The sequence below is a fragment of the Sceloporus undulatus genome, chromosome 3 (genome assembly GCF_019175285.1).
Source record: "Sceloporus undulatus isolate JIND9_A2432 ecotype Alabama chromosome 3, SceUnd_v1.1, whole genome shotgun sequence".
In the NCBI taxonomy this organism is placed as follows: Eukaryota; Metazoa; Chordata; class Lepidosauria; order Squamata; family Phrynosomatidae; genus Sceloporus; species Sceloporus undulatus.
Window position 1 is genome coordinate 197,074,849 of NC_056524.1, and position 17,728 is coordinate 197,092,576.

Below are 17,728 nucleotides of genomic sequence, written 5' to 3' on the forward strand. Positions count from 1 at the left end.
TTCTGTCATATGCAAATTTGTTCTTTTCATCCCAGGAAAGAACTGACAAAGGAGCTATTGGGTAAGTCTGGATGGTGGAAAAGCTGGCACCCTCAGGTTTACTTTGTGCTGGTCTAACCTTGAAGTTGTTTGGGCTGACCCCAGGCAAGCTGTCACAAGAACATAAATTGGATGAGAACTAATTAGCTGTCAAAACTCAGGGCAAAGGACTATAAACTCTTGCTTCACCTGCTAGTGGGCTTTAACCTTTTTTCTTTGATGTGACAAGTTGTCCTCTGTTCCTTCTGAAAACAACTTTGCACAGGAGAGGAAATGCAATATACCATCAGGCAATCACTTATCAGCGACAGCAAATCAACATGAAAAATGGACTTTAGAACTCTAAAGGACAATGACTGGGAAGCCTTCTTCTTTCATCCTAAATCATTATGTTTAGTAGTTGGCTGGAGCACTATAAGTTATTTATAAATGTCTCCGCTGGTTAGAAGATGGATGTTTTTTCTGCAGAGATAAATAAATGTTTTTAATCAAATGATAAATGTATGTGTTTTACATAAAAATAAAGCCCCTTCCATTCCCAACACTCTAACCATGTATGGCAGTTGACTGAGGAAAACATTATCAGCTGAAATGCACTTGGATTTTGCCAGCTTGTTGTTTTGGCTCTGCTGCTGTTTGCATCACTGGCCTGCTGAAACTCTAAAATGAAACATAATGAATGGAAATAACCAAGCTTTCCAAAGTACTGGAAAGATTTGTTCTCTTTCTGCTCTAGGTAACAAGGGAAGATTTTGAGTCATTTGTATGTAATGTCTTTCCCTCTGTAAAGTTGCTTTGAAATGATCTACTGAGATGGGCACGTTTGGAAGATGCTGTTTCTTTTATTTTATTAAAACAACCTTTTATTTTTGATTTTGAGAAGTTGTAATACATATGCAAAAGAGAGAGGGGAATAAAAGTAAGATAGAAAACAGTTACAAAACTTAGGCCTGGCACACATGGGCCAAACGAAGTGGCTTCTGACCACTTTGGAATCATGGAGTTTAAATGATGCACGCTCCCAAAGTGTCCTGAAGCCACTCTGATGCCATGTTCTGGCCCTTTGGACCGAAGCAAAAAGGAATCGGTTTAAACTGACTCCTGGAGGCATGGCTTGAGGAGTGGGATGTGTGGTCTCCATGGGCCCGGTCCGATCAAGCCAGAGTGGCCTCTGGCCACTTCTTCCCAGCCGTCTGTTTTACTCCTTAGAGTGGAGATAATTCAATATCTCCTTTGTGTCTCTCAGCCATAGAGCTGGCTATTTCTTGTTAGGAAAATGAAATTTGTTAATTAAAAATAGGCAGTTAAAAGCCAAAGTGTGTACATTCTACACATTTAATGGGGCTTAGAACTTTAGGCTGTCCTGAAAAATTCTTCAAAGGATCCATATTTTATTAAGGACAGCAACCCATTTCCCCCCTCTGTGCTTTTTTCCTTCTGTTTACTAGAGATTGACATCATTCTTAGTTGACCAGGGATATCATTTATTGTTAGAATGTCCCACTTTGTACTATTCAGTCCCCTGTTGGGGGTACTTCTTAGAATTAATTTATTAAAATATTTATATCCTGCCCTATATAAAAAGATCTCAGGGACGTATACAATAAAATCAATTGAAGCAAGTAAAAACAACTTAAAATGGCAAGCCGTAAAATATAATTCATAGTCTAAAATAAATAAATAAATACAACTACATTTAAAACATTGCAACAAATTAAAACAGTCAAAACCATTGAGATATGCAAATTGGATAAAACTGTTAGACCCCAAAGGCTTTAAAAAATAGCCATGGTTAAATTTGGAACAGAAATGAAGCCAGTGTTGGCAACAGTCAGGCCTCTAAGGGGAGGGCATTCGCATTCCTGCTCTCACATTGAACTAGAAGGCAGAGGGTCCAAAGTTCAATATGCCAGAGGTATCCAATGTTAAACAGTCCAAGGTCAGCAGCTGTAAATTTAAACACAGTCCAAACCATGAAGGGTCGGTGAACAGTCCGAGGATCAAAAATCAAGTATTCACCATAGCCAAGGGAGACTTTGAGAGATGAAATAAAGGTTTGCTTCCAGTATCTCGAATAGAGAAGGTTCTCCACTTTTAAAGACAGCCATTTCAGTCAGTGCCTGAGGTAGGCTGGGGTAGCATTTACATAGGTCAACAGCAAGATCACATAGTATTACTGAATACAGATCAATATGCAAAGACTAACTGAAAGACAGAAGTTGGTAGCATGAGCTTTCGTAGACTTGAGTCTACTTCCTCAGCATCTGAGGAAAAGCTCATGCTACCAACTTCTCCTTATTATTATTATTATTATTATTATTATTATACTTTATATAGCGCTGTAGATTTACACAGTGCTGTACATACAAACAATAAAATCGATACAAAATGAAACCTGCCAGTGGAGTACATTCTACAAAATACATATAAAACAATAGATAATAATACATGATAGAATTAGATAAAAAAGCAGACAACAAATTAAAAATATCAAATATCAAATCAAATATCAGATCTCAGATAACAATTGGATAAACAATCACACAATGCCTGGGAATACTTTTTGAACAATATAGTCTTCAACTCAGTTTTGAGACTGGTTAAAGAAGTGATGACCCATGTGGCTCGTGGGGGAAGAAGGTTCCAGGAGTGAGAGGCAGCAAGTGAAAAGGGATGAAGGGATGAATCCGGGATGGGGCAGTGGAAATCCTAGGCAGGGACAGCAGACCTTGACTACCAGAATGGAGGATACAAGTGGGAATGTGAGGAGAAAGAAGTTCAGATAAATAAGGAGGGGCCAGCCCATGCAGGGCTTTAAAAGTCAACAACAGGAGCTTATACAGAATATGGAAGGAGAAGGGGAGACAGTGATAGAGTAGAAACATGGTCAAAGCAGTGAGTGAATGTAATAACATGTGCGTCTGAATGCTGGACAGAAATCAACGGATGGAGGTGAGAGAGAGAGGAAGCCATGCCAGAAGGAGGTTACAATAATCTAATTTCAAGACCACCAGTAGTGGCTGAGAGAAATGGACAGATTTTAGCAATATTGTAGAGAAAGAAGCTACAGGCCTTGACTGTGGCCTGGATCTGGGGGATACACGGCAGAGAAGAATAAAAAATAAACCCAAGACTAAGGGCTTCCTGGACTGGTTGAATAGAAATGTCATCAACAGAAACAGAAAAGGAGTATTGAAGAGTAGACTTAGGTGGAAAAAAGAGAAGCTCTGTTTTGGGCATATTGAGCTTCAAGCGTCGATGCCGCATCCACTGAGAGACAGCTGTAAGACAAGATGAAACTTGCTGTTCAAGACCCGGAGAAAGGTCAGGGGTGGAAAGCTACAACTGAGTGTCATCGGCGTACAAATGATAGGAAAAGCCAGAAGAACTAATGAGCTTTCCTAGGGATAATGTGTAGAGAGAAAACAGTAGGGGACCCAAAACAGAGTCCTTGGGAACTCCAATAGATAACAGAAGAGAAGACGAAGCTTGACCACCCGTGACCACTGTAAAAGATCTGTCTATGAGGAAGTCATTATGTTTTTGTAGTAATGTTGTTATGGTATTTGTAGCGGTGGGTTTGTTTAGAGGGTGGTCAATGTTGAATGTATGTATTGTATTATATTGGTATTGTTATGAATGTTTTATGTAGTCATATATGTTTTTTTATATATATGTATGGTAAACTTTAATAAAGATTATATAAAAAAAAGTAAAAGATCTGTCTGACAAATAAGATCTAAACCAGTCAAGAACAGAGTCCGAGAACCCAAGGTCAGAAAGTATATAAACTAGAAGACAGTGATCAATGGTGTCAAAGGCCACCGACAAATAAAAAAGAATGAGAACAAAGTAAAAGCCATTAGCCTTGGCCAGTAAAAGATCATCTGAGATCTTAGTGAGAGCTGTCTCAAAGTTGCTCAAATTAGCCTCAAAGGTGCTACGCCATCCCTTTGCAACTCCTGGCCTGCCCCCACTTATTTTACCAGTCAGCTGTGAGATTGGATGAGGAAGGTTCATTCAATTGGTTATCAGGGTCCAAGGAGGAGGTACTTGGTACTGAGTGAGGTTGTGACACATATTTGCAACAAAGATTTTGCTTTTGATTGTCGCAGCCTCACTAGCTAGCAGGAGGGAGAGACGTAGGCAGTATACAGACCTGCACTTGCCCCTTTCCCCGACGGATCAGGGCCTCAGCTGCCACAGCGGCAGCCCCGGAAGCCCCGATCCGCCGCTTTTCCTGGCCTCAGGGAAGCAGCAAAATGCCACTTCCCTGTGGCCTGGAAAGGGGTGTCCTTGGGGCTTCATGCGGCGGGGAAAGGGAGAAAGGGGCCGCTTTGCCACTTTCTCTCTGTATCGCTGGTGCGGACATTTAAAGGCCATGCCAGCGATACATGCGGCGGAAGGAGCTCCAAAATGGAGCTCCTTCTGGCGCTGCTGAAAGGGCACCACAAGCGCCCTGCAGCTGCGCAAGGACATCACGTCCACACCGCGCCATTTGGCTGCAGTGCAGCTGTGACGCTGTAATGCCGGTACGCATGTAGAAAGGGCATCACCATTATAATGCTGTGGTTACGTGCTAGGGTTGCGGGGTGTCTGGAAGGGACACCCCGAGGCAACCCTAGCACATATCAAGGCCGGTGCAAAGCGCCGGTCTGGATACCACCTTTAAAACCTCCTGGTGCTCTAATTTCCTACAGAATAGTCCACCTTCACTTGTTCTTATGACTGCCTGATAAAGTAGGTTTGGGAGAGCACTCATGAGGATGGCAATAGTGTCATGATTGTGACTATGTTATGTTCATTAATACGGCTCAGTTACAAATATGTAACTCCATGTTAGACATCGCTACCTGTAATACTGAATTACACTAATATTTGTAACATCTTAATTGTTGAGATAATTAGGCTATGACAACAGTCTATCCCAACATTGCTTGTCTTAAAACAACATAAAGACAGGTGAAGTTAGTTGCATGTATATAGGCATATATGCAACAAGTAATGTTACTTGTTTCTCTTGTGTGTTGTTTGGAGTGGTCATTTTATGGAATTTGGGGGACATTTTTGTATTTTAAGCCCTTTTTTAAAACCAAGAGAAAATTACACATATTTCTTAAGGTAGTGGTAATACATACTAAGTAATAACTCCCCCCCCTCCCAAAAACAATGACTGGCTTGTCTATGCTTTAAAAATAGCATTCTAGACTCTGCTGTTATGACAGAGGTGTCTGTTCAGTTTCTTGGAACTGAGATTTTGCTCTTGAGACTGACCATTCTACAGTGTGGAACTGCAGGATTATATGTTTTAGGAATAAAAAAAATGCTATTCTTGAAATAAAGAACTGTAAACTCTGAAGACCTGAAAGAATTTTTCTTTTGATGTTTTAGGCCTCATCTGCGATACAGAAATAATGCAGTTTGACTCCCATGGCTCAGTGCTATGGAATCCTGAGATTTGTAGTTTTGTGAGATATTTAGCCTTCTCTGTCAGTGAAGGTGCCACAACAAACTACAAATTCCAGGATTCCATAGGATAAAGCCATGATAATTAAAGCATTGTCAAGCTACATTATTTCTGAAGTTCAGATGAAGCATCAGTATGCCATCAATTGTGGGATGGCTTATTCCTTATAGCCATCACTGGTTTGCTTTCCAAAAAAGCCTGGTACATGAAAAAATTTGTAATAACTACTGGCCAGAGGCATTTAAACAATAACAACAAACAAGGTGTTTCTATGGGTATTGGTAGTTCATGTCCCCCCCCTCTCTTTTTTTTTTTTTAATGAAACAGGTCATCTGGACTCATTTCAATCTGGCCTTAGGCTTAGTTTTAGAACTGATTAAATTACATATGTTTATTACATATATTCATCAGACCATCACAAAACATTTGACGAAAGATATTAAATCTATACAGAAACACATTGGCATGAAAATGAACACAGCACCATATACTAGATCTCTAGTTAAAATAAATAAAATTTAAACAAATCTGTATAATATCATACTGAATCCATGATGAATTTAACATTCCTCCTGCCTAAGCATCACTATACCATAGATGGAAAATGTGGAGTCCTTAAGTTAGATGTCTGTATTACTCACAAAGCAGATAGCTTACAGTCCCACAGATGGACATCTCTACATCTCTCTCTAAAACCTGACCAAATACTGTTTGCTCAGCACACTTACAAAGATTGGTATGTAATGATATGCACAAAATCTTCTGCCTCTTTTAAACTACAAGGACAGAAAATTTCAGAATATGATCTGTGCCTACGTTTCAGAATCTATAATATACAGAGAGAAAAAACAAACAAAAAAGCACCTTCCTTCTAACAGAGTTTAGAGCATCAGATGAACCAAGGCCAAGTTTCAGTGAAAGCTATCCTATATCACACTTTCTGCCAATTCTTTAAATAACAAGCTGAAACAAAGCAGGCGTTGGGGAAATTCTTGTGCAAGGATACTGTTTATAAACTGTACGTTCTTCTATCTGTCATGTGCATAAACCTTAAATTGTCTACATGCATTTCAGAAAAGCCAAATGTCATCAATGAAGCCAAATGTCATCACACTTCTTCCCAAAGGAGAATTAATTTCCACAGTGGCTATCCTATGAGGAAATGCATTTTGCTAAGAATAATTTTTAACCAGTCATTTGTACATCACTGTTTGTAAGGTTTTGGGACCAGTTCAGTTTTGCACAATTCAGAAGGGAACAATAGGGACACACAATGGCTATAAAATATTATTTTTAACCAAGAGATTTTTATTTCTAGTCACCCACCTAAGGAACTTATCACTTGAACTTTAAAACCATCTCAAGCGTTCCGGGATGCAGCCGGGACGCTGAATGTAAGTGGGGATTATCGCATTCTAAATCACTGCCTAATCGCCACCCGCCATCAGCCCGGGTCCCAGCCATGCTCCAACAGCACTTTTTCAAAGCCAGAAAACTTCTGATTTCGAAAAAGTGCTGGCGGAGGGAGGCTGGGACCCAGCTTGGCCCTGGGCTGATGGTGGGTGGTGATTAGGCAGCGATTTAGCATGCAATAATCCCGCCTCCATCCTGTGTCCCTGCTCCAGCCTGGGACGCTTGAGACAGTTTTAAAGTTCATGTGCTAAGCTCCTAAGCCTCATACAGAAGTTGTGGAGTTTATTATTATACCATGTCCACCTTTTATCCTATAAAAATGTAAAATAATCAAAGCTGGTTTCTGACACTTTCTAATTGGTAGATTTCCGCATGTTGTGACCAGCTTCTGTTTGTGAAAAAACGATCCCCCATTGTCTAACAGTGTTTTAAAATGGAAACAAAAACCCATCAGTGATACCTTTATTGACCAACCAAAATGCACAATATACTCGTTACAGGATTTCGAAGTTCCATGAGCTTCTTCATCAGGCAAGATGTTACAAATCAAACAGGAGAAAAAAAAATTGGAGATGTTAGTCAGATGCTTGCATGTTGTTTCAGTCTTTAGTAAAGATGATATACTGAGGACAAGGAGGAGGGGCTGCCTGCACAGAATGTATCCTCCCCAGTATACCATCTTTGCTAACATACAGGCATCTGACTTTTTTTTCCTCCTGTTTGGTTTGTAACATCTTGTCTGATGAGGAAGTCCATGGAGCTTCGAAATCTTGCAACAAGTATATTGTGCATTTCGATTGGCCAATCACTGATGGATTTTTTGTTTGCATTTGTTAAGTGGCCAACATAGCTACCCCTGAATGTTTCAAAATATGTTTACAAGATCTTTATGCAACAACATCACCACAGACATTTTGTTTTGTTCTTTTAGTTTGGGCACTAAAGCAACTTCAGATGCTTGTACAAATTATCTCTGTGGGGAAAAAACAGTAATATCCTTATGTACAGACCATCTGGACTGACACAACATATATGGTGATAAGTGTTATTATTAGGGTCAGCATCATGGTTGCCCTGTCCTGTGATACTTGTACCTTATGTTTTTTAACATTTATATGAAATTGCTGGGGATATGGTATGGAATAAAATGTCATCAATATGTTGATGTCACCAGTTTTGTTTCATTTTGACTAGGATCTTTAGCTTCCAAGATCATCAGGATCTGGTACCTTTAGGTTATTTAGGCCTTATTTCTTGTACTTTAACTGCCAAGGCTCAGTGCAATGGAATAATGAGATTTGTAGTTCTGTGAAATATTTAGCCTACTCTGTCAGAGAGCTCTGGGCCCACAACAAACTACCAATCCCAGGATTCCATAGTATTGAGCCATGGCAGTTAAAGTGGTGTCAGGCTGCATTAATTTTGCAGTGCAGTTGCAGTTTCTGAGTGATCATATCTTACAGAGAGCACATCATCAAGTAGCAACCATTCCAGCAGGCTGCAGAGTAAACTGAGCAAAGAAAGACATTCTGCAATTTACTGCAGGATAAATTTGCTGGTTATGGTGAAGTGGAGCAGTGGGCACCATTTTAGATGGTGTGGCTGCTGAGCTTTACCTTCCAAGAAGTCTGTGAGGTTTGTGGTGGTTTAGAAAGAAACAAGAACACTACCCAATGGCTAGCTGGTGGGATCAGAGAAGCCTGGCTGCAGACTGCACTCTGTTTGGGTGCTTGGCTATTTATGCCACCTCTCCATCTCCATTATCATTTAGTTCCAAAAGGTTGTGTCCAGCTTCGGAACAGATAGCTTTGGCCTACTCCCAAGTGGCAGGGGAACACACAGAGATCTCCACCCATGTAGAATCCCATATCTGTGATGCTAGATGGATGGCAGGCAAGCGGGCTAGATCATGCAGCTCACTGGAGAGAAGTTGGGGTGGTGGTAGTCAGTGCCTAGATCTGGATCCATGTGGGTGCCATGCCTATTTGCATTTGTAACCAATAATGTTGGAGCCTGCTTCATTCCAATTGGATGTCTATGTTTAATCTTTGATAAGTGGAACAGTATTTGCTAAAGTATTTGTTGTATTTGTTGAGCACATAAGCAGGGCTGTTCTAATGAGCAGCCCATATTCCAAATGTGTGTGTGTGTGTTTGTGGGTTTATCTTCCGATTCCAGAGTGAAATATTCCCAGCAGTTAGACCACAGGTCAACTGATAGCTATTCTTCCAGCTCTGTTGACACTGGGTGTATTCTATCATTTTTCCATTGTCACATAACAGAAATTGTTTCATCAGACTAACTGGACCGTTTCCATCAAGCTGCTTATTATACAAACTGAACTCAAGTTTTCTCTCTTCCATAAGAACCAACAAGGCATAGTGGTTTGAGTGTTGAACTTCAACTCTGGAGAACATGGTTTGATTCCCACTTAACCATAGAAACCCACTGGGTGATCTTGGGCAAGTCACATGCTCAGGGGGAAGGCAATGGCAAACCTCCTCTGAAATCCCATGATAGGTGTGCCTTAGGGTCATCATAAATTAAAATGATTTGAAGGCACAGAACAACATCCCCTTTATTAATTCTTTGTGTGCTGTACCCTGAATTCAGATTGTGAGTCAAAGGACAGGAACTATGATGCTTGTCTTTGCAAACTGCATTGGAAGCTTTGTTAGTTTAAGGGTATATGAAATAATTAAATTTAAACATTTGGATAGTAGTAGATCTGTACTAAATATGTGGCCCTAAGCTGGAGAAAACATCTTAGGCTTTGCATCATCAGAGACATTGTTAAATGTGTGTGTGGTGTGTGCATATGTATGAGCAAAATGTCTTAGAGGCTGTACAGACCGGCTATTAAGGCCCGCCAGGGGGCAGAGTCAGGGTGTGGCATCTGCATGACGCACACCCTGACTCCACCCCCAGGAGGTATGACGCTGTTCACCACACCACATGGCGCAGCATCATGGCACTCCTCTGGCACTGTGTCTCCATGATGCAGCACCAAAGGAGCACAGAAAAGCCACGCGCCAGCAGCTGTGGCATCCTTTCCAGGGTGCAAAAAAGAGCTGCTTTTTGTGGCTCCTACCATGAAAGGTGAGATTGGGGCCCCAGCATGTAGTTGCCACAGCCCAATCCAGCCCCTTAGTCCAGCACTGTTAGATAATGGTGCCATAGCTGTGCTTTAAGGAAGCATTTTTATGTCTTGCTTAATATAAGGTGGAGAAACTAATTATTTTAATGCTTACTAAAGTATGTTCTGAGAATGACCCACTGGCAGAAATTTAATTTTATTTCTGCACTGTTGTTATCATATCTATAACTCTCATCTCTCAGTTACAGAAGGCATTAATCAAGAAACAGGCCTCTTAATCCTCCTCTTAGTTTTAATGAAACACTGCAAAAAATGCCTTTCACCGGTGAACATCAAGTATCAGTTGTGCAGTGATTAACATGCTTTTGTGACAAGTTTGCCATTGTATGAGATATTCAGTTACTCAGTAACCAAACTGAAGCTGTCAAGAGGCAAATAACTACAAAAACAACATTCTTGCCCTCTCTGACATAACAATAGATGACTTGTATATCTATAAACATGAAATTATTTGAACATGATATTCCCCGCCCATAACAAGAGGATGGGCATTGCATGTAAGAACAAAATTACAGCCATTATGAGCTCATGCAGAAGGGAAACTTTTTTAACATGGCATCTATATCTAACCACTATATCTAATCTATAGCTAACCACTAAGAATATACTTGTATGACTTCATAGTTAAAAATAATTGAACCTACTCATTGGATTTTACTAGATTTTGAGATAATATTTTCATTCGGGTACAGAATATATGTATTCATTGGAATAACAATGATGCCAAAGTCAAATAGTTGTTTGGGGAATGGATCCATGTGTCTAAATACATCTTTCTTTTCCTTCACTGCCTTGAGAGTTGAAACTAAATTTTTCAATAGACTCTTTGTTAACTTGAGCTGAATTCAGTTTATCTTCTCGTCTTTTCCCAACTTGCTCTAATGTGACTCTTTTATTGTTGCTTTGAACCTCGTGGCAGCTTAAAGCCAAGACCAGACATATCCCTCTCTCTGAAATATGATACTTAGAGGCCAAAACCTTTCATGGAATTTGGTTTATTTTTAGCTCTTTTGTAAGCTAAACTCTAGAAAATATAACAACTCCCAACTGGCTTGTGGAATTAAATAGAGAGAAAAATGGAGTTCAAGAGAGCACACAGCTATCTGTATCAACATCAGTATTCCATCCAAGACACAAGCCTTAAAACCAGAGGCACACAATCAGTAGTTTTAGATAATGTAGAAAAATAGAACATATTTTTATGCACTGAAGGCAACAGTACTAACCAACAGTTCAACCATAGTTAGCACAATTTTGATTTGTTGTTAACGGCCATCCAGTCAACTTTGGTTTATGATTTGAGACTCCAAGTCACCCTGTCATCAATGCCCTTGCTGAGGTCTCACAGATTCCTTCCTTGGTTGGGTCTACCACTGGTAATGCGGTCTTCTTTTTTTATTGCCTTCTATTTTACCAAGCATTATTGTTTTTCTTAGTAAGTCATACTATGATGGGTCTCAAGTATGACAGTCTCAGTTTAGTCATCTTGGCTTCTATGGAGAATTCAGGCTTGATTTGCTTTAGAAGCCATTTGTCTTTTTAGCAGTTCATGATACTGGGAGACCTCTTCTTCTGCACCACATTTCAAATGGGTTGATTTTGTTCCTAACTGCTTTCTTCATTCTCCAGCTTTCACAACCATACCAAAACAAAACAAAACAAAACCCTAGAAAGAGAATGGCATGGACAACCCTAACTTTCATCTTGACACTAGCTGCCCTTCCATATCTTAGAGCTTGTCTACACTTATCAAAAATTGTAGATTTGCCCCATATCACCTACAACTTGTTCACAAAACATATGGCTTGATTCACAGTGAATCCATCCCTTCTGGTCTTTAATCTTTTTTAAAAACCTCTCAGTTCACTCTGGATTTCCCAGATGTTTCCTCTGAGATTCAAGATGTCTTCGTTCCTTGAGAGGTCACAGTCTACTTTGTTAGGCAGAGAACACTGAATCTGTCAAGAGAAGCCACCATGCTTTTGCATTAGGAAAATATTAGGTGCTATTTTGGCAAAGCTTTCCAAATGTAATCCTACAAATCCTGCAATGGTTTCCTTCCTCTCCTTCTACTGCCCTCTACCTTTCCTAGCATTATTGTTATTTTTAGTGAATTTCACCTTCTCATGGTGTGGCTGAAATACAACAGCCTCAGTTTAGTCATCTTGGCTTCAGGCTTGATCTGTTCTAGGTCCCATTTGCTTGTCCTCGTGGTCATCCATTAGATCCTCAGCACTTTTCTCCAGCACCACATCTCAGATTAGTTGATTTTAGTTCTATCAGCTTTCTTCATTGTCCAGCTCTCAGATTCATACATAGTGATGGGAAATACAATGGCTTGGATAATCCTAACCTTAGTATTCAATGATATATCTTTACACTTTAGGATCTTGTCTAGTTCTTTCATAGCTGCTTTTCTCAATCCTAGTGTTCTTCTGATTTCTTGACTGCAATCTCAGTTCTGATCAATGATTGATCCAAGGTATGGAAAATCCTGAACTGTTCCAATTTCCTCATCATCTAGTTTGAATTTATGGAAATTTTCCATGGAACTAGCCATCTTCTCTCAAACTTCAAACTGTTGTGATCTATCCTCATGATGGTACACCTCCCTCTGATGAAAGGTCTGCCTTTTCTCTCTCTTTAACCTCACACACTATGAGGTAAACCACAAGTTCTGCTGCTAGTAGTAAACTAGTTTTCCTCAACTTAGTGCTTTTCAGATGTGCTAGATACTCCCATGGCTTATATGTAAGTTCTGGCTGGGAATTATGCCAGTTGAAGTCCAAACCCTATGGAGGGCAGAAGTTGTGCTACAACACAGCACACTTATTGTTTTTGGGTTTTTTTTCATTTGCTTGAGACCAACAGGACTCAAATTCAAAGTGAATCCAAAGTTTCCTGCCTTTTTGCTTACTGTTAATACTTCTCTTTGAGAGACTACAATACTTCTGCTAATAGCTTAAGCAAACAATCATGAACAGTCTTAATTTTATTTTTTTAGAAAGCCACTTTGGGTATGGTGAAATGTGAAGGGATTTCCTACAACAGAATTATTTAGAATGCAAAACAGAATACACACATTAGTTTGATAAATACCACCTCACCCACAGTACTTGTCCTGCAGATGATTTAATGAGAAAGGCACTTATTTTAATAAGTGGTTGCTATACATTAAGATTTCTAAATAGCAACAGGGCCAATCATGACATTATGGTAGCAAACCCATGTATAAAGAGTTGGCACATATTCTCTCTCTCTCTCTCTCACTCACACACAGAATGCTTTATCTGATTTTTACTGAATGCACACACATACACACTTATGCACCAGAGACTAGGACCTGGAGCAATGGATGCAAACTACAGGAAACGAGATTCCACCTCAATATTAGGAGGAACATCCTGACAGTAAGAGCTGTTTGACAGTGGAATAAACTCCCTCGGAGTGTAGTGGAGTCTCCTTCCCTGGAGGTTGGATGGTCATCTGTCGGGGATGCTTTGATTGAGAGTTCCTGTATGGCAGGGAGTTGGACTGGATGGCCCCTGTAGTCTCTTCCAACTCTGTAATTCTATGTCTTCACTGGGATGAAGTATTCTATAAATATTTTAGTTGGTTTGCCGCAGAAACCATTTACCTACTTATATCCCTACCTACCTACCTTTGGAATACTTTATTGTACTGAATTTTGATGGTGGCAGGTGGCATCATTGGGCTGATCCTGCAGAACCAGTACCCTAGCAGAGCTCACTATCACTCACATTGCCCTGGGTTCTTCATATTGGGTAAGTGGGTCTGCAAGGCTCCATTTTAATTTCCTGTACTGTCCTAGTCTGACATCATCTAAGAATTAAAGGAATATTGGAAAAGGAATATAGCAGCACCCAGCCATTCTCAGAATTTTGTTGCTATAGCCAAATTAGCATGAGGTATCCATTAAAATAAGAGAGTGCTCACCCATAAAGTTTTTGTTTTCAGGTCTCTCTCAAACTTGATTTTCTTCATCTTAAACACTGGAAGTAACTCTACCAGAAGGATTAAAGCTGGAGATTTGGATTTGGGGAAGGGAAGCAAGACTGGCTTAGCTCTTCCCTCCCTCAGGCTGTACTTTAAATTTCCTGCCCATTGGCTTTGTATGAATTCAACATGATCAACACTTGCTTGTTCTGTGTGTCCTAATGTCTATTCTGCTCCATAAAAAGCAAGAGCTTAGCTTTACCTCCTGGAAGACTGTCAGTGCCAGATTGCAACTGGTGAGGCAAAACTCTGTGCAGACATTTACCCCAAATTCTTTTGCACTGAGGACGTCTTGTAGCTGGGCGGACTGGGTCCATTGGGTAAACAGATGAGAGTAGGTAAAAGAATGCATTTTTAATTGCCCCTATAGAGAATTTTAAATAGAATGTAAACATGGAAGGAAATTGAATTAAAACAGAGCAAAACAAAATCTTAAAGCCTCAGTGGAGCAATTTATGGGTTTTGGCTTCAAGTAAGTCACTTTATTTTAATCTATCCCAGTCAGGGGAAATTTTTACTCAGTTCCATGAGAAAGAAGGTATCACATTATCAAAAGACAGGGACTAACCACCACAACTGAGGTATGATCCTTGATCTTGATATTTGTATGAGAAATTATTTGTAAGAAGTCAGGGAAAGATTAAAAGCAGAACAGAGAAGATTAGAAACAGAGGAGGGAATGATAAGTCATTTAAATGTGATTGCAAGCTTCCCCCTCCAATAAAACCCAAAGAACATTATTTTTCATGAGGTACACAATTTGAATTCAGCATCATAATAAGTATATATCATGCTGTTAGGATTGGCTGTACTACTGGCCACGAAGAGACAAGAATCTGAGGCAGCATATTTTAGGTTTCAAGGTTTCCTGCTTCAAATATTTCATGCTACTGGTAGTAGGAAAGCACATGGGACTAGGAAAGCACAGAGGACTTCAACAGCCATCCTCAAATTTCTTATAACAAGAGAAGGCCACTATTTACCAGCAGCACTCAAACTCTTCAAAGTCAAATCGGTTGCATAACTGCTTTATGGATCCCAACTGCGACCTCTCTCCAACTCTGCGCCATTAGAACTTGTGTAATCCAAATTTCTAAGTTCAGCATTGCAAGCTCCAAAATGTGTCTCTAATGCAACAATGAGACTAGAGTCACGCTTTATGAAAATGGAGGCCAGAGTGTGGGTGACCATACTATGGCTTAGATTATCTTTTTTCCCCACCGTCCTTGCTCCAATTACCCTGACTGATAAATTCCAGACTACATGGAAACAGACGGTGATGCCTAAAATGTCTTCACTGGTCTTCTCTCCTGATCTTTTGCTCAGCATGGGATATGAAAAGGCTTAAAGCAACCATCAAACAACGGACGATAGATACAGAGCTAGCACCTAGCTAGCACCCCAAGCTTTACTGTTAATTACTCCAACAGATACTTGGCATCACCTATGGCAAACTTAGCAAAACTTGAAGTACTGAAACACTGAAGAACCTTTACTTTGGTATGTTGCTATGCCCTTCCCTCAGCCGTTCCCCTTCTCAGACAGATTATGCCCCTGAGACTCTGGCCAAATAGAGACAACAGAGCACACATTACTCCAGTGCTCATATTACAGGGGCATCTGCCTCAGCCTTATTTCACCTTTATTGTATAAACATCAAGGACACAGCAGTCAATTTTATACTTGTTCCTTGCTTTCAGACACCAACCCTGATATCACATATTGCCAGATTCTGTGCAGCTGTGGTTAAAATTGGTCAGAGAATGACCTCCACAGTAGGCTAGTACCAATCTTGCCCTGCCACATTGGATTTTAAAAGGATATATTAAATACTGTTTTAATCTGTCTTTTCATCTTGTTTTCACCTTGTTTTCACCTTCTTTTATTCTGTATCCCCTTTTTACCTGTGCTGGTCTATGGCCGTAATAAAGATGAACTGAACTAGGTTTCAAGGAAAGACTGCAAATGTTCTTTAATCTTTTATTTTTGTACTTTTATTTCCAAGAAGGGAGGAAAGGGACTTGTTGGGTTTTCTGCCTCATGTGCCCAAATAACATGGCTGGCTTGGGATATTGTGCACCTCCGTTTATATAACTGGAGGGCACCATGTGATGCTCTGCCTCAGGCAACAAACTGTTTCGAATCAAAGTTGCATGTCACTAAGCAGCAGTGTTTGTTTCCCCCTTTGAGGTCAAAATTACTTTTAGAAGAAGATTTTTTATTAATTAATGTATTGTACATCCCAACTTTCTCCAATATAAAAGGAACAGCTAAGACATCAGTGTGCAAAACTTAAAAAGGAATTAAATATTTCTATTACTAAAACATGCTAAAAAACAGTGAAAACACTACAATATATTCAAAATGTGGTTTCAGTAAAATAAAATAAAATAAAATAAAATAAAAAGATTAGAAAATAGCACACCATTTACATACATTATAGTTTTGTAAAATTCACAATTCAAAAGCCTGCCAAATTAAAACATCTTCACAAGCTGACGGAAAAAGAACAAGGGGACCAACCAAGCCTCCCATGGAAGGGAGTTCCATAGTGTGGGAGCAGCCATGGAGAAGAATCTCTCTCAAATCTTTACCAACCATGTCAAAGGAGGTGGTGAGATTCAGAGTGAGCCCTGCATTGTAGATCTTAAGGCTTGTGCTGGTTTATATAAGAAAATATGGTCTTTCAATAGCCTGGACCCAAGGGTTTTAAGGCTTTAAAGGCTGCTCTGTAATGGTACAATTTTACAGAAAAACGGTATACAAATAAAATCTATTATTATTATTATTATTATTATTATTATTATTATTATTATTATTGCAACTATGTTGCTCAGTGGATTGAAGGAGAAAGTTTGAAGCCTATTGCACAGCAGCTTGTACTTGGGATGACATAGAAAATGATACCCAAGAGAGCCAAAATGTACAATATACATCTTGCAAGCTTTTAAAGCAAAGGTTTTAAAATCATACAGGAAAAAAGGGAAGAAAATGCCTGCCTAAACATGATGAAGAAGCCAGTGGAGCTGTAAAAGCTTGCAACATACATATTGTACATTTTGGTTGGCCCAATAAATGTATCATTGTTTTTTGGATTTTGAACTTTTTTATACATCGAAAATGATGTTTGGACTCCTTCTTGGCTGCTGAAATCACAATGGCTTCTAACGTGGCATTAACAGATGATTTTCTTTCCTGTTGTGGAATTCTGCTGCTGCTTGGTGTTCCACATGGAATGTCAGTGTTCACAAAACTCAGTTCACTTCTCTTCTGTCCTTGTCAATTTTCTGAAACTACCTCTCCTCCCTACACCACCAAAGCTGTTCAGAAGCTGGGTATCAAACAGATATACTTGTCTCTAAACCCTGGGGCCTTTTTTTGTGTAAATGTCTGGCATTCACACATAATCTTCTTCTTATTCCCTTATCCTGTTAATTATTTAATTGTAACTAATGTTCCAAGTTGTATATCATTCCCTACAGTCTTGTGTTTTCAGGTTTTGGCTTACCAGCAGTATTCACATTAATCAGTCTTTTGTTGGTAAACATAGCTATTAGTTCAAAGCAAAAGATAAATATCTATATAACAGCTGAACATTGGCTGCAAAAAATGGATCATAAATTCAAAGCATAATA